The following is a 23,456-nucleotide window of genomic DNA, read 5'->3' on the forward strand; positions in this document are numbered from 1 at the left end:
GTTAAGCTCTCTTACGGTCGCGCACAGGCACGTGCGCGCGCACGCAAACACACACACGCACACACGCACGCACACGCGGGAAAGAAAACACCTGAGAAATGGACCATACTTCCCCTAATGACTGCCGGGGGCTGACCGTGGACTCCTTCCAGCAAATGGCAGGATGAGCAATGAGGTTCTTCCTCGGGCTTGGAAGCATTTTGGTCAAAGGAATGGAAGGGCTGAGCCTGTTGCGCTGACTCCCACAGGAAGTGGTGGGCCGAGAGCGCAGCTACAGGCTTTCCTGTGCGGCGTAAATTGGCCCAGTTTGCGCAAAACATTCTTATCTGATGAAGGACTGGAAGTGTGAGTGCGTGCTCGAATGTTGGAAATAATGCCGGGTCTCTGCTTCGCTGCTCCCTTGGTTTTCTTTCTCTGCTGTCCCTTCTTTGTCTTTGGCCATCACGCTGCGCTCCTGGTGCTTTTCTAGCTTCTCACATGGTTTTGATTAGGAAGGACAAATGTAACCGAGAACAGAAATGCTCCTAGTTTTTCTCATGTTCTTTCAGATGAATGTGCTTAAGTGTTAATCTTAAGTGTTGTAGGCTTGGGGATCAGGAATGTGTATGTATGTAGACACATATATATCTCAACCTAGAAGGGTCCCGTTTTTATCCTTGCTGTCTTGGAAAAAGAAGTATTACTATGACACAACCAAACGAGGCTTGGCTAAAAACTATTCTTGGGGCACTTGGGTGGCTCAATCGGTTAAATGTCTGACTTTGGCTCAGGTCATGATCTCACGGTTTATGCATTTGAGCCCTGAGTCGGGCTCTGTGCTGACAGCTCAGAGCCTGGAGCCTGCTTCAGATTCTGTGTCTCCTTCTCTCTCTCTCTCTGCCCCTCGTGCCCCCCCCCATCTCTCTCCCTCCCTCTCTCTCTCTCTCTCAAAAATAAAATAAACATTAAAAAAAACCTACTCATAAACTGAACTGGCAATCAGATGTTTTGATTTTCAGTCCTGGCTCAGCATCTAGGTAGCTGTGTGGCCTTGGAGAATTTATCTGAAGTTCCTGGTGTTGATTTTGTCCTCTCTAAACATGACAGGGTTGGATTAGGTACTCTCCCAGGTGCCTCCCCGGAGATTTTGATTATCTGTGTCAGGTGCATTGGTACGAACTTCATGAGATAAGCCAAAATGAGACTCCTCACCTACACAGGAAAATGAAGGGGAAAAAAAATCCAAGTCCTTGTATTTGTTTCCCTAATGAAATTAAAAATGATCAGAAAATAAAGTCCATTGCAATTTATCCACACCACTTTATTAATGACCTAGATGTAGCAGGAGCACAGAATTCAGAGCTATGCACAATCCCAGACATCTAGAAAGCATACAGTAAATGTTTCCTGGAGGATATCCTGCTCGAGGTGCCAACAAAGTGGCATAACCCAGTGGCAAGAGCCCCAAATTTATAAAACTGAGCCTCAAGTCTCTGCCCCACCTACCCGTGGTTCCATGCTTTAGAACTAGCCATTAGCCTTTTCCAAGCCTCGGTTTCCTCAACTGCAAAATGGGACAAACATTGGCAGTTCAAGTTTGGGGGGAGAAACAAATGATATAACGTATAGGAAAATGATTAACAATGTATAGAATACTTGGAAATATTCTGGCACCTAATCAAAGGTACCTTACATAGGCCTTAGGCGGTAAGTTAGGGAAGTTGGTCTCTGTGGTCTATGATGTGCCTTCCAGCTTTGAACATCCTTTACTCCGAGACTTGGCTGGGCTTCTGCCCCAGGCTGCAGATGTAATTGACACCTGCTGTGTCTGGAAATTTGGAGAGAGAGGCTGGGAGGTTCCTGTAACTTCACCCCTGGACCTGCCTTGCATGATGTGGCTCCTCCTTCAGAGACATCAATGGGCCTATCGATTCATCTTGTTAACCTTTAACTGCTGCTAAGACATTCCACCCTGGGGCTCCCTGTGCCGTTATCATCAAAAACACTCTAGACCCAAAAGGCAAGCCGCTTGCCCTTATATCAGTGTTTATGCTTGTAATCTAAAGGAGGAGAAAAACATGTCGGTAGTCAGTAGGAAAAGAAGTCAAGTAATGTGCTTTTCCGCTTCAATTGAGTATTTCTTGCTTTGGTTTTCCCATTTACTGAAAATGAGTGAATTGCTAGTAGGAATATCCTAAACTCACAATGAAATGGTTGCGAGAAATGATTGTTGTAAGAGTCACCTGAAAATCTAAGCTACATATTGTGAAAGTGGGTTTATTGTTGTGAAGTGTAGGGGAAGTGTCTTTACCAGAAGGATGTGGGCTCACAGCTCTTTCACCTTCGGAAGACCTGGGCTCTCCTCCAGCCCGGCTGTCAAGACACCTCGGAGTGCTCCCTGGACTGCGAGCGTTCCCACGGAGCAGGTTGTTGCACAGAAGGTGTGAAAGAGGGCAATTCTCCAGGCTTTAAGAAATGAAGCATAAAAGCGCAGAGGAATTGATCAAGGAACAAAAACCTCAGTTTTACGATGAAAACATCTTTCGAGGTTTGTGATACTCATTTTTGTATTTTGGGATCAGTTTTTACTCACTGTTCTCTCTCGCCTATCCCAAAATGACTGTCAGTGTGATTATTCATCACCCATGCGTCTGTGTATCACCAGTATGGCAAGGGGTGCCTTTGCTATTTTTAGACACGATGGTTATACAAGCAAAAAGGGCACATTCCTCTCCAATTCTGCGGAATGCCGGCCACCCCCTGGCATGGGGACCGTTCTGAAGCAGCCTTTTCCTTCTGGCTATACAAAGGCTTTCTTTGACAGGGGAGTGTGCAGTGGGTTGAGGGAAAGTGGAGAATAAAGGAAAGATATTTCCAGATTTGAACTTGAACAAAAGTTACTGCTGACAGCCGAGTTCACTGATGGTCAGAACTGAGAAACGCAGGCAGCCATGGCATGACTGGGGGCTGGGGACCAGCACTCTCTGCAGGCAGGGACAACGTCTCTGACCACTCACAAGGGTGGGACGGAGTTTGAATAAATCCCAGAGGGCAGAATTGATCTTTGGGGATTTGCCAGCCTTTGGTTTAGAGGCTTAGTAAATATTTTGGTAGGGAAGGGATCATAACACGGGGTTCTAATTAGCACGAGTGAGCTTTTCCCTCGCCCTTGTTGCTGGTGATCAGGGATACCTGGCTTTGGGGGCTCCCTGCTAACCCGCTGCCTCCCCTTACCTTCCCGTCTCACCCCCCCCACCCCCGCCCTCAGAAGTTATCTTAAGAACCTGAACTACCTCAACCTGGAGGCAGGGCTGAAAAGAGGTCACCAATGCCTTTGCCCGTGACCTACTTGCACCCTCGACCTTCAGAGATGAGAACCCGATAAGCCGCCCACACCCAGTGGCCTAGGATTCACTGGGCTGTCATTTTGGCTGGGAGACAGGACAGCTTCTGGCAAACTTAATAAGCAGATTTTCTCAGTGATAGGAAAATTCTTGCTTAATGCAGGCAGCTCTATTTCCCGTGGTTAAAGTATTCAGCCTAGAGAAGACAGCAGAAGTCACCTGACCTGGCGTGAAATATAAACGAAAGTTGTCTCTTTCTTTAGTTTCCCCCTCCCCACCTTTTTTAAAGCTTCCATTTTCTTCAGGGAGGTGGGCTTTATCTTTACTAGGCCGGGCTCATGTAAGCTAAGTTGGAATTAGGAAACTGGTATAATACTTAACCTGCTTCGAGACAGCAGCCAGCATCAGCATCAAGCAGGGCATTGAAGTGCTTTAATCGCTTGAACAACACTGAGTGCTTCTCCTGTTACTGTCACTCTTATGATCTCTATGCACGTTACCAGTGGCAGAGAAGGGACGTTGTCAAACTCTCAGAGGGCAGAGGGCAGAGGGCAGTAAATGGAACCTAAGTAAAAACTAGTTCACAAGCTAGCATCTGCTCCCCAGACGTCTCCAATCTCTAAGTCTGAGAAAACCCAGGCTGCCGGGCTAAGCGAACGCCCCTTCACCTCCAACTGTCACAAAAATCGATCCTTCTGCTCTTCTACTCTCTTCTACTTCCCAGTCTGGAAATGTCACTTACAAAGGGGGGACTCCCAGGGCACCTGGGTGGCTCAGTCGGTTGAGCGTCCGACGTCGGCTCAGGTCATGATCTCACAGTTCGTGAGTTCGAGCCCCGTGTCGGGCTCTGTGCAGACAGCTCGGAGCCTGGAGCCTGCTTCGGATTCTGTGTCTCCCTCTCTCTCTCTCTCTGCCCCTGCCCAGCTTGCACTCTGTCTTTCCCTCTCTCAAAAATAAATAAACATTAATTTTTTTTTTTTTTTTACAAAGGGGGCACTCCTGGCCCAACAGGTACACTGCCTCCCCGGCTGCTGTGGCGCTGAAAGGTAACAGGTTCGAAAGTGATTGTCAAAGTTTAAGATGCACAAAGTCTGAAGTCTTCAGAAGCGTATTTTTCAGTTTTGCTACAAAAAGGATAAATCTCAAAAGAGCTCTTTTCTTGTAACAGTCCAAGTAAACAAATGTCGCAGGCATTTTTACAATTTAGCAAGTCTGCATTTCATCAATTTGCTGGGAAATTAAATAATATACCTATTAAAACTCATTAAAAAAAACCTGGGAACTCTAATTCTGACTTTTATTTATAACTCAAGTTCAGTGAGTTGGCACCAATGTTTTAGAGAGACAGAGTATGACTCTGAGTCAAGACCAAATTGATCCCAGCTTTCTCAATTTGCGAACTTCCTTTTTGTTTTCTGTTGCTTCTACAGCCGCTGTGATGCTGTTCCATTATGAGGCGGCCGGTCCCATATGAACCATTCTTGCCCTGGACAGACTAGGAAAGGGAAGCGACAACATCCAGCCGTCCGAAATCAGTCTTGGAGTGAATTGGGCCGGGCCCCCGTTTCAGCAATGAATGTTAACACGCGATCAAAATCGTCGCACTTTGTTACCAGTGGGGATGGGGACAGTCATGAAGAGCCCAAAGGCCGTTTTACTAAGCCCATCACCTGGGTAGTGACTTTTGCAAATCAGCTCTTGGTACCTACCTTCATTTTGATTCTCCTTAGAGGCAGAAGCAAAAACCACAAACCACAGCAGAAATGCTTTAGGCTTTGTAACATGAGAAGCTAGAACATACATACTGACTCTACTCCTTACTGTAAATATATGATTTTGACAAATTACTTCAGTTTTTGAAGAACAAACCTCAGTTTCTTCCTATGTAAGAGGGATGCAATAATATCATATTACATATGTTAGGGTGTTGCCTTGGGGATTCAAAACATTATTAAATGCCTAAGGTAGAGCTTCGCACATAGCACGTCCCAAAGAAAGCGAGCCGCCATTGTTATTTTGTCAAATGCTTTTTCGGTCTCAGTTGAGATGATCGTGTGGGCAGTTTTTCCTTCATTTTGTTGATGCGGTGTCCTACTCTGATTCATTCTTGTACGTAGAATCATCCTTGCGTTCCAGGAGTAAAACCCACTTGGCCATGGCGTATAATCTTTTAATATACTACTGTTGAGTTCAGTTTCCTAGTATTTTGTTGAGTATTTTTGCATCCATCTTCCTAAAAGGATATTGATTCTATAGTTTCTTTTCTTGTAACCTCTTTGCTGGGTCTGCTATCAGGGTAATGATGGCTTTATAGCATGAATTAGGAAATGTTATCGCCTTCAATTTTGGGGAAGAGTTGAAAATTCGTGTTATTTATTTATTTATTTTTAATGTTGGCAGACTTCTTCAGTGAAAGCATCTAGCCCATGACTTTTCTTTGTTGGGAGGCTTTGAATATCGATTAGTCTCCTTACGAGTTGTAAATCTATTCATATTTTCTATTTGGTAGATTCAGTTTGGGTAGATGTGCATTTCTAGGAATTTGTCCATTTTGTTCAGTTTATCCAGTTTGTTGGCATACAGATGTTCATAACATTCTCTTTGATGTCTGCTTTTAGTTATCGGAGTCTTTGCTCTTTTTCCTTCACTTATCTAGCTACAGGTTTGTCAATGTTGTTGATTGTTGCAAAGAACCAATTTCGGTTTTACTGTTTTTCTATATTGTTTTTCTATTCTCTCTTTTGCTCTGCTCCAATTTTGCTTCCTTCCCTCCTTTTGTTAGCTTTGGGTTTAGTTTGCCTTCTCTTTTTCTAGTTCCATAAAGAGTAAGTCTGGGTTACTGATCTGAGATGTTTCTCTTTTTTAAATGCAGGCATTTAAGCTACAAATGTCCCTCTTAGCACTGCTTGTCTGTATCCCATCAGTTTTTGTGTGCTGTGTTTTTAGTTTCCTTTCTATTTGTCTCAAGGTATTTTCTAATCTCCCCGTGATTTCTTCTTTGATTCATTGGTTACTTAAGAGTATGTTGTTTAATTTCCGCATATTTGTGGGTTTTCCAGTTTTCCTTCTGTTACTGATTTCTGGTTTCATTCCATTGTGATCAGAAAAGAAACTTCATATGATTTCAATCTTCTACAATGCATTTACGATTTGTTTTGTGGTCTAACATACAGTCTGCTTTGGGGAGTGTTTCACGTCCGATTGAGAAAACTGTGTATTCTGCTGTTGTTGGTAGAGTGTTTTGTATATGTCTGATAGATCCCATCGGTCTGTAGTGCTGTTCAAGTCCACAGCTGCCTTTTTGATTTTTCTGGCTGGTTGTTCTGGTCATCTTTGAAAGTCTCCTACTATTATCTTAGAGCTGTTCTCCTTTAAATTCTGCTAATGTTGCTTGATATATTTTAGAGCTCTGATAATATGTATATCATATATTTTTATAATTTTTATCTCTTCTTGGTGAAGTGACTCTTTCATCAATATATACCCTTGTCTCTTGTAATATTTTTTTACTCAAAGTCTGTCTGGTTTAATATTAGGATAGCCACCCCAGCTCTCTTTTGGTTATTAATTGCATGTAATATCTTTTGCGTCATTTAACTTCCAACCTAAATCTGAATTTAGAGCTAAAGTAAGTCTCATGTCCACAGCATATTGTTCAGTTTTTAAAAATCTATCCTGCCAACCTGCCTTTTGATTGGAGTGTTTAGTCCATTTGCGTTTGAAGTAATCATTGATAAGGAAGGACCTTCTTTTGCCACTTTGTTGTTTTCTGTGTGTCTTATATCATTTTCTGTCCCTTATTTCCTCCATTACTGCCTCTTTTTGTGTTTACTTTTTGTAGTGATATGTTTTGATTACCTTTTCATTTCCTTCCATGTATATTCTATAGATGTTTTCTTTATGCAAGAGTGCTGCTGAGAAACTGGAGAATAATCTATTAAGGATCATTTGTCTATGATGAGTTGCTTCACTCTTGTTGATTTCAAGATTCCCTTTGACTTTGGCTTTTGACAGTTTGATTATGTGACTTGATGTGAATCTCTTTTGGTTATCCTAAAGTTCGTTGAGCTTCTTGGATTTGTATATTCATGTATTTCATGAAATTCAGGATGTTTTCAGCCGTTATTTCCTCAAATAAGTCTCTGCTACTTTCTTTCTCTTCTGGGATTCCCATAATTTATATACAGACATATTCTTTTTGCTTGTTTATTGCACTTCACTTTATTTTGCTTCGCAGATACTGCACTTTTTATAAATCAAAGGTTTGTGGCAACCCTGCATTGAGCAAGTCTACTGGCACCATTTTCCTAATAGTATTTACGCACCTTGTGTCTCTGTCACATTTTGATGATTCTCACACTTTTGGTAATTCAAACTTTTTCATTATTATTATATTTGTTATGATGATCTGCAATCAGTAATCTGTGATGTTACTTACTATTTGTGAGTTTTGACGTGCCACACAAACCACACGTGTGTGTTCTGACTACAGATAAGGTAGAAACAGCAAGAGAACTAGAATTAGAAGTGGAACCTGAAGATGTGACTGCATTGCTGCAATCTCATGATAAAACTTTAGCAAATGAGGAGGTGCTTCTCATGGCCGCGCAAAGAAAATGGTTTCTTGGGATGGAATCTATTCCTGGTGAGACGCCATGAAGACTGTTAAAATGACAACAAAAGCTTTAGAATTTTACACCAATTTATTTGGCAAAGCAGTGGCAGGACTTGAGGGGAATGACTCCAATTTTGAAAAAAGTTCTGATGTGAGCAAAATGCTATTAAAGAACATTGCGTGCTGCAGAGAAATCATTCATGAAGAGTCAATTAATGGCCAACTTCATTGTTGCTTGATTTTAAGAAGTTTTCACAGCCATTCTGACCTTCAGCAACCACCACCTTGATCAGCCAGCAGCCATGAACATCAAGGTAAGACCCCCTATCAGCAAAAATATTACTACTTGCTAAAAACTCAAGTGATGGTTTATTTTTAGAAATACAATATTTTTAATTAATCTTTAAATTTTTTTATTTATTTATTGAGAGAAAGAGAGAGAGAGAGAGAGCACATGCACATGAGGGTCAGAAGGAAGGAGAGACAGAATTTCAAGCAGTCTCCGCACCATCAGCAGCAGAACCTGATGCAGGGCTTGAACTCTTGAACTGCAAGATCGTGACCTGAGCCGAGATCAAGAGTCAGATGCTTAACCAAGTGCGTTACCCAGGTGCCCCATAAATAAAATATTTTTTAACTTAGGTATGTATATTGTTTTTTCTAGACATAATGCTATTGCATACTTAATACACTACAGTATAGTGTAAACATAACCTTTATATACATTGGGAAACCAAAAACATTCATTTGACTTTCTTTATTGGGATATCCATTTTATTGCTGTGGTCTGGAGCTGAACCCACCATATCCTAGAGATATTGCCAATATTGGTCTTCTTGATGGCATCCCGTAAGTTCCTTAGATTCAGTTCACTTTCTTTATCGTTTTCTTCTGCACCCCAGACTTGAGAATTTCAGATGTCCTATTTTCAAATTCTGTTGTGTTTTGTTTTTTTTTTTCTCTTGCCTGCCCATCTCTGCTGTTGCAACCCACTGGTGGAATTTCCATTTCAGTTATTGCACTTTTTCACTTTAGAATTTGTTTATTTCCCTTTTATAAGTCTTATATCTTTGTTGATATTCTCATCATTTTAATATATTATGTTCCTGATTTCCTTTAGTTCTTTGTCCATGTTTTCCCCTAGCTTTTTGAGCATATTTTAAAAAGTTGTTTTAGAGGGCACTTGGGTAGCTCAGTCGATTCAGCATCTGACTCTTGATATAGGCTCAGGTCATGATCTCATCATTGTTCATGGGATCGAGCCCCTTGTTGGACTCTGCACTGACAGCAGGGTCCCTCCTGCTCACGCATGCTCTTCTCTAAATAAATAAATAAATAAATAAATAAATAAGTTGTTTTAGTCGTTGTTTAGTAAGTCCATTGCCAGCTTTCTTGGGAACAGATTCTGTTAAATTAAAGGAATTTGTCCCTTCAATAAGCCGTATTTTCCTGGGTTTGTTGTTGTCGTCCTCACTGAAAATTGGGCGTTACGTTATTATAACATGGTGATTCCGGAAATCAGATCTCTCCCCTTCCCCGGAGCTTGCTTTATTTTGATTATTAGAAACTGTGATCGCCACATTTGTTTTGTGACTTTTCCAGACTATTTTTGCAAAGTCTATTCCTTGCCGTATGTGTTCATTGAAGTCTCTGTTACTTTAGTTTGTGTTGAGCTAACACAGTTTGATAGAGATTTTCTTGCATACCAAGAGCTGAAAGAGACAAAAACACAGAGATAGAGATAGAGATAGAGATAGAGAGATGATAGAGAAAGAGATAGATAGAGATAAAGATAGAGATAGAGATGGAGATAGAAATAGAGGTAGAGATAGAAGTACCTGTTGGGGGGGGGGGGTCGAGGGGGCATTCCCCGCTCACGGCCTTGGCAGATGGGCTCTCTGCAGGGTTACCGTTCCCTCGGTTAGTCTTGCTCTGAACCTAGGGTTCAGCTTAGGTGAAAGTTAAAGTCTTCTCAGACTTTTGTGAGCATATGTCTTACCTGGGTAGGCATGTGGCTTTCTAGATTCCCTTATAGAAATAACTGCTTTTGAATCTCTTGGTTTCCCAGAGAGTCTTACCCCACTCTGTCCTCCAGGCCTCAGATGGTCTCTCGTATGTCTCCGGTGGGAATCTGTTACGTCAGGTGTGTACAGGTGTGTTTTCCCTGGTTGCTTTTATGAGCAAAGCCTGCAGCTCTTCTGGCCTGTGTTCTGAGTTAGGCGAGAAAGAGAGAGCAAGTCAGTCCTTCAGGAATCCCCAGCCGAGTTAGAACAGATGTACACAGTAATTTGCAGATAAGGTCTGCTCTCTCCCTCTGATTTAAAAGGTAGAACTGGGACCTGAATTTGCCACCACTTGAATCTAAGGCTGTTGCCATTTGGGCAAGGGTTTTTTGAGTGTTTTTTCCCCCATGATTGTATGGAAGAATATGAGCTTGGAGCTTTGGAGTCCAACATCTCCCTGATGTCCCATCACTATAATTTTCTGCATGCCAAAACTGCACTGAGAAGGTTATTTTCTCTCTGCCCTCCCGATACACCCCCACCTTTCCCTGTCCTAGTCTGTGTCTGGCAGGCTGATCTGCACAAACCATATCAATGAGCTCCCAGCCCCAGTGGGAGGAAAGGGAGGCGATGCATTTAATTCCCTTTCTGCAGTGGACACAATTTGGCCACATCTTTCCATCCAGTGTCACAGCTCTCCTCCAGTGACCCTCTCCCAATAACCACCAACCCTGAGATCTGTAACTAGCACATTTCCCTTCAGACCTGGGCGTGATGAAGTGCTTACCAATCACCATCGCCTTCTGCTTTTGTAGTCCCAAGGTCCTTCACCATCCCTTGTGCATGTCCCTAGATCGTTCCACACCTTTGTAACTTATTCTTTTATGAACATTCCTCACTTACTCAGTTTGGGAGTGCCATCTGTTTCCTGCTGGAACTCCAAGGGACACACTGCACCATTGGCTGCTATTTCTCTTTTAGAGAAATGCTTCTGATTTTGGAGAAATGTGCTCAGATACCAGCAGATTCTGGAAGGTACTCTGGGTCAAAAGATAAGAATTCACTTTCCTGAACAAATGTGTAATATTCAGGAGAACGATACTCAGCTTGGGGTTCAGAAAATGTGTCTTATTAAACACACAGCCTTGGTCCTGTAATCTGAGATGTGAAAACAAACTTATGGTCCCATTTCTACAAGGCAAGGGCCCTGAAAGAAGACCGCCCTCCTTTGCGGGTGGGCGAAGCCATCTGCTGTCACGGAATCCTGTCCCAGGAGCCAGATCGCCCCACCTTCCCCCAAACTGACAAGTGCCGAGCTGAAAGTATGAAGGGAGATATCGATCGTCTCCTGTGTCTAGAAAAGAGCTACATATGAGGCAAGATCAATTACATTAATTGCTTCTTCTCTGACTCATTCTCCTCACTGTTGACGGGACTTTCTTAAGCACAGACCCAGTGAAGCCATTTTCTCTGCCAGAAGGCTCCAGTGGGTCTTGGACCACGGGACAAAGAATGACAAATGCTCAGCAAGTGGGTGGCCGCTCCCACTCCTGGCTTGCAGGGCACACTTGTTCAATAAAGCTGCTTTCAGCAGGGGAAACTTTCCAGCGTGGCTCTCCAGGTAGCCAATACTTAGGCTGCTTTCCATTTCTAAGGTAAATATATTGCCCCGCCTTGTCCTGGAAGATAAAATATATTCTAAATTCAGAAGCACAGCACTGCACAAGCTGGCCCCAGTCTCCCATTCTAGAGCCTTAGCATTTTTCCTCTTACCGTTTTGTGCCAAACCATTAGCCTTTTTTGCACTGTTCATAGCATAGATGGGGTGTTGGAAATATCTGTCTGTCTAATATTGATACGGTCCTATAAATTGAGTTTTTCTTTAAACACACAAACATACACACAGAATTTAAGTCTGAACCAAATACATTTAGACTCTTGCAATAGCACCAGATAATGTTACAAAAATTAGTTTGTAGCATTTGCCCATACATTTATTTATGTATCTTTAAAGGGTGGAAAAAGCTTATTAGATGAAAAATTGGGAAATACATTCCTTATGGAGCAAAAGCAACATGTGCCAGCCCAGTGTGCTTGTCACTGACTCTTTCAAGCAGGTGGCCTGATGGCCTTGGCCTCCTCCCTGTAGAGCGGTCAACACGTTCACACGTGAGGTCAAATCTTTTCTTAGCTGTACTTCAGCCGTCCAGACTGGAGCTCATTGTTTCTGAGACAAGCCCCAAAGCAAATAACAAATTCCTGCTGTTCTCCCAAGTTGTCTCAATTTTACCTCTCCTCGGAAAAGCCGATGACATCATGTATCTGCTGACTTTTTTAAGGCGTGAGCTTATTTAACACCCATTTACTGAATTCACATTAGAATTTCAGCTTCCGTTTCTTAAATAGAAGAGGAAAACAAAAACAGGATCTTTACAATTGGAGTTAAAATTTTTATCTGTGTTAAGCATAAGAGACTCTTAAAAACTGAGAACAAACTGAGGGTTGATGGGGGGTGGGAGGGAGGGGAGGGTGGGTGATGGGTATTGAGGAGGGCACCTTTTGGGATGAGCACTGGGTGTTGTATGGAAACCAATTGGACAATAAATTTCATATATTGAAAAATAAAAAAATAAAAGAGCACCTACAAAAAAAATTTTTTATTTGTGTTTACAGAAAAGAAATCAATTCTAAAGATAGACAAACCAGGCTGAAAGCTGGGGAAGAGGCAGAGGTCAGAGGAGGCCATGGCACATCCTCTCAGAGCACACAGGCCTGTGGGGACAGGCGACATGTGCACAAATTGCTGTCACCCGATTAATTTTAAACTTCACTCTTTAGATAATATTTTCAAGCTCCCTTTAGTGAGCACTGAGTGTGCGATGGGCAATCATTATTTTACCTATGTCACTCAATTCTCATGGCAATTCTATAGTGTAGGTATTATTCTTTCCACTTCAGAGGTGATGAAAACTAAGCTCATAAAATCTGGATAATGTGAAGTTCAATTAGCTAATAAACCCATGCCGATAAGGAGCCAGAAATTAATGATTAAAGTTATATTATTTTTTTTTACAAACTCTGAAAACGCTGAAACATAGGAACACAGCCAAGGTTACAAATGATCCTAAAACCAAACTGTCAGCTCCTGGATAATTCTAGATATTCCAAATATGTGGTCGTCGGTAGTTGACAACTCAAAAGATATCTATCTATATCTATATCTATCTATCTATCTATCTATCTATTTTTTTTTTTTGGTTCAGAGTAATTTCTTTACCCAAATCTTTTTTAAACAAATAAACCCACTGGAAAATATTTTTGAAGTCTTTTTTTAAGGCAGCAAAAATAAATTTAGACGCGGCAAAAAATAATTGTCAATTTTGATCTCAGCAGAAGATTTATCTTCACCAATAACCCAGGGTGGTAGGTGGATGTGTGGCCACAAGTGATAAGATTATAAAATATCAGCGAGAAACAGTCACAATAGTGGAGTCTGGGAGTGCAGATATTTTAGATTTGGCATATTTGGAATAGCTTTATTGTTATTATTGTTGTAACATATTCTGAAAGTGGAAACAGTGGGCGAGGACAGGATAATCCCATCGCTATGATGGCCTTTGGTTTCTCCATCACTTCCACGATGGGCACAAACTGTTTTCCAGATACTTGCATTAAGACATTACAACTGTTAGAATTTGGAGAAGTATGCCTCTCTTTCCGCGAAACTTCTCTGGGTGCCGTAGAATGGGTTTTCTTGAGATCCTTTCACACACTAGGGACTGGGGTTAGCTACGGAGTGGCGCAGGGCTTGAGTCTTAGACACAGTCTCGTTTGCATAGAGGCCAGAAGTGAGTAGAGTCGAAAAGAACTGGTGAACAAAACCTGAACTGGCTTCCAGCAGCTCCCTGCAGAGGCGCCCTGCACAAATGCCAAAAAGCAGAGTGGAGTCCGACTGGAAGATGGCTTGAGAGTTCTATGATTTTCTTCCATCAGGGAAACGTGGAAGCCACGGGCCAGAAGGCTCTGCAAAATGTCTGGGGAGAAGCAGATAATGAGGGGGACTTGACTTGTCCATATTAATTCAATCAGCAGAAACTGGAGGTTTTAGTCCAGGGTTCCAGACCTACCGGAAAGAGCAATCTCTGTGAGCAGATGTGTGCCTGTGCTTGTGAGCCTGGAGGGGTGGTGGTGGGGCGGTGGGGGGTGGGGGGGGGGTGGGGGGGGGATGAAACTGGAAGGTGGGGACAGGGGTTCCAGTTTCTCCAGTGGCATAATGTAGCGTGTAAGCAAACTTGCTCCAGAAGTAGGCGTTGCCGATGCAAAAACAAAAACTCTTAAACCAAGGGAGGGGGAGGGAGGGAGGGAAGCAATTGGTAGTTGTAATCTTGAAACAGGATTTATTTAACAGGATTTACCCAGTTTGTGTATGTATACATGTGGCCCATAGTGCAAAGAGACTAGAACATCAACTGGAAGCAAATTCAAAAATCTGAGTTCTACCACCAGCTGCGTGGCCAGGAGCATTTTGCTTCACTTTTGTCAGCCTCAGTCTCCTCATCTGTAAAACAGAGATAGTCAACAAATGTAGTTTAGGGGCGCCTGGTGGCTCAGTCGGCTAAATGTCTGGCTCTTGGTTTTGGCCCAGGTCATGATCTCTTGGTTTTGTGAGTTCAAGCCCAGGGTCAGTCTCTGTGTTGACAGCACAGAGCCTGCTTGGGATTTTCTCTCTCTTTGCCCCTCCCCTCCTTGTGCTGCTCTCGGTCTCTCTCAAAATAAATAAACTTAAAAAAAAAAAAAAAAGAATCCAGTTACAGATTTCTCGTAAGGACTGGAAGAAGAGATCAACCTTGCCCGGTACTTAGTATTCCATCTCACTATATATCATAATGATCATCAAAGATCTACTTTGCGTATTTAAATAATAAAATTTGCTCTTAACTATACATGATTTGCCAAAAAGTCATTGTCTCTCTGTCTTTTTCTCCATTCCCTCCCTAGCTATTTCCTAGCATTGAAGAATTTACGTGGAAAGTCAAGAGCGTCTCATTTCCTAGAACTAAAGTAAGTACGTCCCCTACTAGGTTCCTGCTCACACAGTCTCAGAAGACCCTCTCCCGAAATCCCACCAGACCTTCTCCCAGGATGACCTAAATGCAGACAGTCAGCTGGTACTCCAGGTTCCAATCAGGGAAAACAACCGTACAACCTTCTACGGTAGCTTCTAGAAGGCAGCCAGTCTCCTTATGAGCTTCTCTTTCACGGCGCCTAGAACCCAGCTCTCGTGGCAAGTGTGAGTGTCGGTGAAGAGGGCCGGCAGCCGGGGAGAAAGGCGGGCTGGTGACAGCATTCTTCACCCGTGTGGTCAGAGTTCTTCCTGACCTGTGCAATCGCTTCTTGATGTTCCAGACGCAGGCCAGGAAGGCAAAAAGGAAGTGCAAGACACCATCGCACCTAGATTCCAGAAAGCTTTCGCTCCGTTTGGATCAACTTGAGAGGATGCGCTAATAAACAGGGTTTCCAGAGATCCTGGGAAGCAGCCCGGAGACCGGAGCCGGGGCACCTGGTGGGAGCTTCAGCGCACCTTCCTCCCTGGAACAGCGCTGTCACTTGGCACCGTTGTCCTGGCAAGTCAGCCCTGTTCACAGTCCCTCTGACTGGTCAGCCCTGTCCTTCCAGATACGCCTTTCTGACATCTTGCCTCCACGGTGCTGCCTTGCTGGAGGGGGGGTTCTCACCTGGGCCGTCACAGGGTCCAGCCTTCAATCAGGATGCTCCCCAGGTATTTCCAAATCACCAGGAGGAATGTGGGCTGTGCTCCAGGCTGATTCCTCCCACCCTCCCTCCCGTTCTTTCCTCTCTCCCTTCCTGTCTTCCTTCCTTTCCACTGTCCTTTCTACCTTCCTGCCCCTTATTTATTGACTTCCTGCTATATGCGGGGCACTAAGAGTTTGTTAATTACCTGGGGGTTAGGCTGAGCTCTTAGATTTGAAGATGAGGGAAACAGTGTTGAAAGCACCTAAAGGAGAAGAAAATTTATGGGGTGTGTGTTGCATAAATGCCCTTCGCTAATCAGAAAGATTGTGAAATGATTTGGACTTGAATAAGTCGACGAAGGGGGCAGAGGGGCAAACGGCAAAGCTCGGAGACAGTAGGTGCAGAAAGAGTGATAGCGCAAAAATAAATCCGCAGTGCATATCAAATGAATTTGTGCAGTGCTCCTCCTGTTCATCCCGACCTGGGCCGGCGGCAAGGGGAACCGAGAGAAAAGTGGAAAAGATGCTCTGGGGAGGCGTCTTGCTTCGGAGCTGCTGACCGATACACTACGCGTGGATTCCCCGGGGATTTCCAGGCGGGTGGCTGTGGAACAGGCAGAGGTTTAGTGGTTTCCCAGGAAGGAATAAATTTCCTGCAGTGAATCACCCTGTGTCAAGGAGGATTTTTGTGACATCAGCTCCAAGCAGAACATCGAGGCTTTCCCACTCAAGAGGGCATTGGAGCATAACACCACCATGGCCCACACTTTATTTTTTCTTTCTTGTATTTTCCAAAGGGCCATTTGGACCAAAAGTGGCCTGTGGCCCCTGGAAACTCTGAGTAACGGCTTGGCATCTTCGGAATCTGTCTGTCGTGCTTTGTGGAAGAGTCTGGAAAGGTCTAGTTCTGTCTGGAAAACAAAACTCACGGTTGTTAATGTGAAAGTGTAACCCTGCTTCTTCCTTTTCTTCTAATAAATGCTGCAAACTTGAAATAAAATGAATTAGACCCCTTGGATATCCAGATATATCACTTAAAATCACTTTGCTTCTAGTGATCTAATTATATTAACTTTGGATTTTGGATGCACAGTTGCAACGCTTTGCAAGTATTTTCAAATCCTCAATATTTTCCTTTTTTATTCCCACTTTTATTTGTTTCAGTGAAGGCTAACGTCTTCCAGCCCCAGGCTTGTGGGCCCAAGTTCATCTCCGTGACTGACCCCATAATATTTACTTACATCGTTCATAAAAATACCCTGCATGCCAAAAGCTGCTAGCTGCAGGAAAATGATAAAATATAAAAATATTTAATCAGCCAGTGGGAATTCCCTTCCGCATTAATCAAAGGCTCTCTCAGAGGGCTCGCCGTGACCTTGGAAGGCCAGCAGCCCCAAGCCACACTGAAGGATACCAGCAGGAGGGAGTGCCTGCTGGGAATCCACTCATCGGGGGCCCTTCATGTCTTCTGGAAAACACAGCCCGAAAAGAGGTTTTGGCTTCACTGTCAAGGAGCTCAGTGGCAGGTGTGTTGAGGCACCGTGTGGCTTTTCCACCGGGGTTTTTGTACCGTGTTGTGTCTCCTCCAGGGCCATCCCACCTGTGACACCTAGCCTGTTCCTCTCTCTCCCTACCTGCGGGGCTCAATCTGTTTCTCTCAAAGGGGCACTGTGAAGGCTTTCTTTCTCCTTTTTGATTTTTTTCTAGCTTTACTGAGCTAGAGTCGGCGTATAATACTGTGTAAGTATAAGGAGTGCCATGCCATGATTTGAGACACACACGTATTGTGGAATGTTTACCACAATCAGGTTAGTTAACACACCCTTCAGCTCAAGTATGTGGAGGGGTTTTTACTTTTGTTAAGTTTATTTATGTTGAGAGAGAGCGCGCAGGGGAGGGGCAGAGAGTGAGGGGGAGAGAGAGAGTCGCAAACGGGCTTCGTGCTGTCAGTGTGGAACCCGGTTGAGGCTCCGACTCCTGACCTGCCAGATCGTGGCCTGAGTCGAAACCAAGAGCCGGACGCTTCACCGACTGAGCCACCCAGACGCCCCTGTGCAGGTTTTCTAGGAAAGCGTTGCGAGGCAAGTGGCCCGGGAAATGACGACGTGGTGGGGAAAACACCCCCGGGGGGGGCGGGGGGGGGGAGGGGAGGAGTTCTGGATCCAGCCCTGGTTCCTCTGCTACGTGTCTGGACCAAGTCATCGCACATCTCTGGGAGTCAGACGTATCGGGGGCTTTCGGCTCCAGGTGTTCCAGAAAGTACCCCAAAGTTAGAGGGCGAGGGACTTGAGGCAGCTGGGCTCCTAGGCCCCTCCCCTATTCCCGTGCCAATCAACTCTGCCTTCTCAGTTTTATATTTGGGATTCTACATGCTGTTTAATTCACAAAAATATCCGTATTAAAAACGAAAGTTCAAAAACCAGCGGACCAGAAAGAGTTTCCTATTCGGTATGCGTGTAATTTGGGGCTCAGTAATGTCTCAGACTCCAAGTTCCCTCTCCTTGGCGTTCCCTCCTAGAAGCTGGTCATAACTGGTTAGTTACAGCTGGTACCCACTAGACAGCTTCCCTGGGGTGAGCGCCCCAGAGAGGGTCCACCTGGGAGGTGAGGTTGGGCTGCACGTTCCAGGATGGTGCAGATCCACAAGCTGCAAGCCGAGCCAGATGGCACAATGCCTTTCTCCGCTTTGGGGTGATTTTCTACAAGAGTGGTACCAACGCAGTGTGCCGTGTTTCGACTGCTTGCTAAAGTGTTTTTTTTTTAAACTTGGAACTGGTCGAACTGTTGAGAAACTCAGAACAATCAGAAGTGGTAAGTCCACTTACGCCCTCGCCAGTTAAAAAGTAAATAGATTTTTATTTATGTCACCAATTATAACATGATCGTCCACGATGCCCAGGCTAAATGTCCAAAATGTGACTGTCGGGTTTTAGGAAGCAGGGTTCCTCAGCTTAGTGTCTTCTTGGATCTGTATGTTATTTTTTCCTGATGCCTAGGGAAGCCCACCGTCCGGGCACCTCACCGCCACCTGTGAGTCTGCCTTCGAAATAAACCGCATGGCTATGACTTTGCCCGTCATCAACCGTCTTGGTCCCTTCAAACTGTTGTGAAAATCCTAATTTTCTCCATGAGGCTCCCACGGATTGCTTAGATGAGGACCCAAGGACATTCGTGTTATTCTACATGCACTTCTGTAGTACTTACCCTTGCAAATTCCACCAGATTGCAATCGCCTCTAACATGCATGGAATCTAAAGGCTTTTTAAAATTGCACTTTATTTTTAGATGAGTTTTAGATTAACAGAAAAGTGGAGAAGATTGTGCAGAGAACTCCCATCCCAGATTGGGTTTTGCGGTGAGAATTTCTATATTCCTTCCAGGCCGGTGTGTCCCTTACTTAAGTAGATGTGGGTGTGCCATTCATTTGCACAGACGTTGCAGAGAGTGACTTACTTTTAAAACATCAGCTCCAGGGGCACCTGGGTGGCTTAGTTGGTTAAACGTCTTAGTTTCAACTCGACTCATGATCTCACAGTTTCCTGGGTTCGAGCCCCACGCTGGGCTCCACACTGACAGCACAGAGCCTGCTTGGGATCTCTCTCTCTGTCTCTGTCTCTCTCTCTGTCTCTCTCTGCCCCTCCCACACTCGTGCTGTCTCTCTCTCAAAATGAGTAAATAAGCTTTAAAAACTTTTAATTAAAAAATAAAGATAAAACACTAGCTCCAAAAAATGATGAGATTCTCTTTTAACGATGCCTCGTTTTTCATTAACAACCAGAGAGCTCTTAATGATTTTTGCTGCTGCTGACTACCATATTTCTGCTTTTAAAGATACTCTTAAGGTAACGAGGCAGCAATTTCATTTACTGCTCATCTGAAGAATTCTTTCTTTCCTACAGTTCTCTTCCTCCTTCAATATCAAGACATTCGCATGGCCTTCCTTGGCCTGTTTCTTCTCCTGTTTATCTATTTTCGGGCACTGTGTTTAAAAAGATCCTGCTGCTACCACGGCATGTGCATTATCAATTCCCACGGGGCCTCATATTTTTCCAAGTAATTCTCTCTTCTTAACACACACCGGCAGTTTATTGGAACAAATGATTTATGCAGACACACTCATTTATGTGTCTGCTGCGATACCTCCATGTGTCCCCACGTTGGAAAGCAATTCAGAAACAATCCGCCTGTTTGTTTAATTCCAAGAGGCATAATTTGAAAATTCTGAGGTGTATGTTGAATTTAATTCTGCACCAGAATGCATAATTTCACCTATTTTGTTAAGCGTTTCCATAGATTTTAATTTTCATTTCAAGGTCACATTTTAAACGAAAGTGCAGAGGAGTAGTTTTACCTGTTCCCTAGTTTTATGTGTTAGTTTTAAGATGAGTATTTTTTAGAGTGGCCAAAAAATAACAAACATGATAAATAAGTAACTCTCTTTTCCTTTGATGATTGTTTTGTTTGCTATTGTAATTGTAGAAGTGTGATTTAAGGGAAAAAAAGAAAAATAGCTTAGCTAGCACGGTAACTGCACATATGACTGAAGCATTTGAGAAGAATATTTCCTTTCAGAATGAGAGGTGACCTAAAGGACAAAGGTCATCGAAGAACCCATGAAAGGGGGTGAATAACACGGGTTAGGTGATACTTGATTCTTTATTGCAGTCCGCATCAACATTATGCTGCAAAGATATAAGAATTAGAGGGGCACTGATAGGAAATAGTAACTCAGTGCATCCTGAAATGGATTCACTCACTTGGAAATATGAGTCTACAACGAATCGACTGCGGGGCATTGAATGAATTGGAGCAACGTGGCCAGGTTGCAGAGAACATGAGCACCTGTCTTCAAAGCCATGTATGTCTAGACACTGACTTAGAATTATAAGTAAAGGAATCCAGCACCACCTGATAGAATTAATATCCATGACATTAAAGTTATATGAACTGAAGTATCAAGTACATATTTGCTCGTTCACTGCCATCCCCTCATTCATTCACTCGATGAACTAATGTTCATTGGGCACTTACTACATGCCAAGAACTGTTCTAGGCACTGGACTATGGCAGTGAACCAAAGACCAAAAGTTGATTAGATCATGAGCTGTATTCAAACGGAAAATATTTACTTTAAGAAAACCAAACAAGGGACGCCTGGGTGGCTCAGTCGGTTAAGCATCCAACTTCAGCTCCCGTCATGATCTCATGTCTCATGAGTTCGAGCCCGTATCTGGCTGTGTGCTAATAGCTCAGAGCCTGGAGCCTGGTTCAGATTCTGTGTCTCCCTCTCTCTCTGCCCCTCCCCGCTCACGCTCTGTCTTTCTCTGTCTCAAAAATAAATAAACATTAAACTTTTTTTAACCAAAACATAGAAAGAAAAGAAAACCAAATAAGATGGAACAAAAGACCAGGGACAAAAGCTCTGAGAGCTAGAGAATGCCATAAAAAGTCTGGGTTGGTCTTCCATGAGGAAAATTCTCTGAGCTAGGTGGGAAGTATATTCTTACTCTAGGAGTCCAGGAACCATTTGTCTATTTGCCTGAATATATATATATATATATATATATATATATATATGAAAAATATATATGAATGTGTGTGTATTATACATATATACATATATATATATATATATATATATATATATATAATATGCCTACCCCCCTCTCACTCCACACCAAAGATATCCAAATTCTAATCCTTACAACCTTAGAATGTAACCTGATATGGCAAAAATGGATTTTGCAGATGTGACCTAAATTCCGATTTTGAGATGGGGAGATTGACCTGGATTATCCAGGGGGGGCCCTAAATGCAATCATAGATCTCCTTGCAGGAGAGAGGCAGGAGAAGACTAGACCACAGAGGTAGGGACTGGCCACAAAACAGTAATGCTGGCCGTCAGACCCTAGAAGGGGCAAGGAACAGATTCTTCTCTAGAGCTCCGAGAGGGAGCATGGCAGCTTGATTTCAACATCCTGAAACTGATTTGAGACTGCTGGCTTCCAGAACTGTGTGAGGACAGATGTGGGAATTTGTTAACAAGTATGTGTTAGCTTTTTGTGTCTGTTGTAACAAATTACCACAAATGTGTGTGTTTATCTCATATATCCATCTATGTACTAGACATCTCTATATAAATAGCTAATGACGTATCGTTCTTAAAGCAGTCTCTATCCTAATCTTTCTCATCTTCAGAAATGGCACAATCATCAACTACTTCCTCAGGTAGAAAACTGGGTATCATCTTGAGTTTCTCTATTTCCTTTATCCGTATGTCACTATGAATTCCAAAGCAATTATCAATATCTTTTGGTAATACCTCCAAAATATATCCCAAACGTGGCCACTTCCTTGTCACCATTACTGTTACCTTAGCCAAAGCACCGTCCTCTCCTGCCTGGAGCGCCAAAGCAGCCTCCGAACTCATCTCCCAGCTCCTCTGTGCCCCTGCAATCTGTTTTCCACAGAGTAGTTAGAAAGAACCTTTACGAATATAAATCAGACTGAATCACTCTTTTATCAAGCTTGCACAGGTTTCCCATGGTCCTCTTTGTTAAATCATAAGCTTTTGCAGGTCACAAGGCCCACGTGATCTGTCCTGCTCTTTGGCCCCTCCCTCACGATGTCCCAGCCCCACTGGCTTGCTTCTTATTCCCCCAACAAGCCCAGCTCATTCAGACTACAAAGCCCTTTTCTCTACCTAGATGAGGTAAGTGCCCAGAGGTGGTACCGGTCTCACCTTTGCTCTTAAATAAGAAAGAAAGAAAGAAAGAAAGAAAGAAAGAAAGAAAGAAAGAAAGAGAAGAAGGAAGGGAAGGATATGGAGAAAGGGAGGAGGGAGAAGGAAAAAGACACTCTTTTTCTATTTTATTAGTTTTCTATAAGGTTTCTTCTGAAAAATTCCAATCTTGCCTCTAAGCTGAATGGGGAGAAAGAGGATGTTCAACACAATGGATGATCAAGTAGGGAAAGCAGCAGGTAACCTAGTGGTCAGTTTTTTGGTGGCAATGAGACAGAAAGAACAGATGATCAGGAAAGAGTAGAGAGCCTGACGTTGACTATCCCAGTTGAACATGGATAAGGACGTTCAAATGTGCTCCCCTAAAAAATTCCACACTGCCAGTTTTCATACTGAAGTCACATGTACCAGAAAACACCAACTCAACTACATTAATAGGGCAAACTTGTGTCCTCTTAAGTTTTTAAAAAAATGTTTATTTATTTTTGAGACAGAGGGATAGAGACAGAGCATGAGCAGGGGAAGGGCACAGAATCCAAAGCAGGTTCCAGACTCTGAGCTGTCAGCAGAGAGCCCCATGCGGGGCTCGAACCCACGAACTGCAAGATCATGAGCTGAGCCGAAGTTGGTTGCTCAATCACCTGAGCCACCCAGGTGCCCCTCTTAACTGTAGAACAACTCCCGGGTTAGTTATTTCAAAGGCTGATATTATCAGGGACCCATTCCCTTGTCATCATTCTACTCAATATAGGGTTTGTCTTCAGGCACATTCTGGCTCTCTGCTGCTGGTGGACAGCAGGAGGTCTCGAAATCCCATCCAGCATGCTTACCCCAAAGTCCCTTGCAAGAAGAGTAGCCACCTCTTTCTGTGCACCTCTTTTTTGGCAAGGAAGCCCTTCTCAGAACTTCTCCATCATATTTTCTCCTCACATCTTATTCTTCAGAAACAACATCTCCCAAACAAAAGATTAGCAAGGGTACAGCTTCATTGCTTAAGATTATACAGGATTTATCCTTGAG

General features: G+C 43.4%; 2 long non-coding RNA genes across 2 annotated transcripts; one reads left to right on the forward strand and one right to left on the reverse strand.

The window, feature by feature from the left end:
* Positions 1-1,279: 1,279 nt before the first annotated feature.
* Positions 1,280-12,564, reverse strand: LOC131486742 (uncharacterized). Its single transcript, XR_009249426.1, has 2 exons — positions 10,017-12,564; positions 1,280-2,445 (listed from the first exon to the last, which is right to left on the reverse strand). It is a non-coding gene; the product is annotated as an uncharacterized LOC131486742 (long non-coding RNA).
* A 1,927-nt stretch (positions 12,565-14,491) lies between these two features.
* LOC131486748 (uncharacterized) lies at positions 14,492-16,712 on the forward strand. The gene is made up of 2 exons (XR_009249433.1): positions 14,492-15,231; positions 15,348-16,712. It is a non-coding gene; the product is annotated as an uncharacterized LOC131486748 (long non-coding RNA).
* Positions 16,713-23,456: the final 6,744 nt, after the last annotated feature.

Source organism: Neofelis nebulosa, chromosome 1 (assembly GCF_028018385.1).
Source record: "Neofelis nebulosa isolate mNeoNeb1 chromosome 1, mNeoNeb1.pri, whole genome shotgun sequence".
In the NCBI taxonomy this organism is placed as follows: domain Eukaryota; kingdom Metazoa; phylum Chordata; class Mammalia; order Carnivora; family Felidae; genus Neofelis; species Neofelis nebulosa.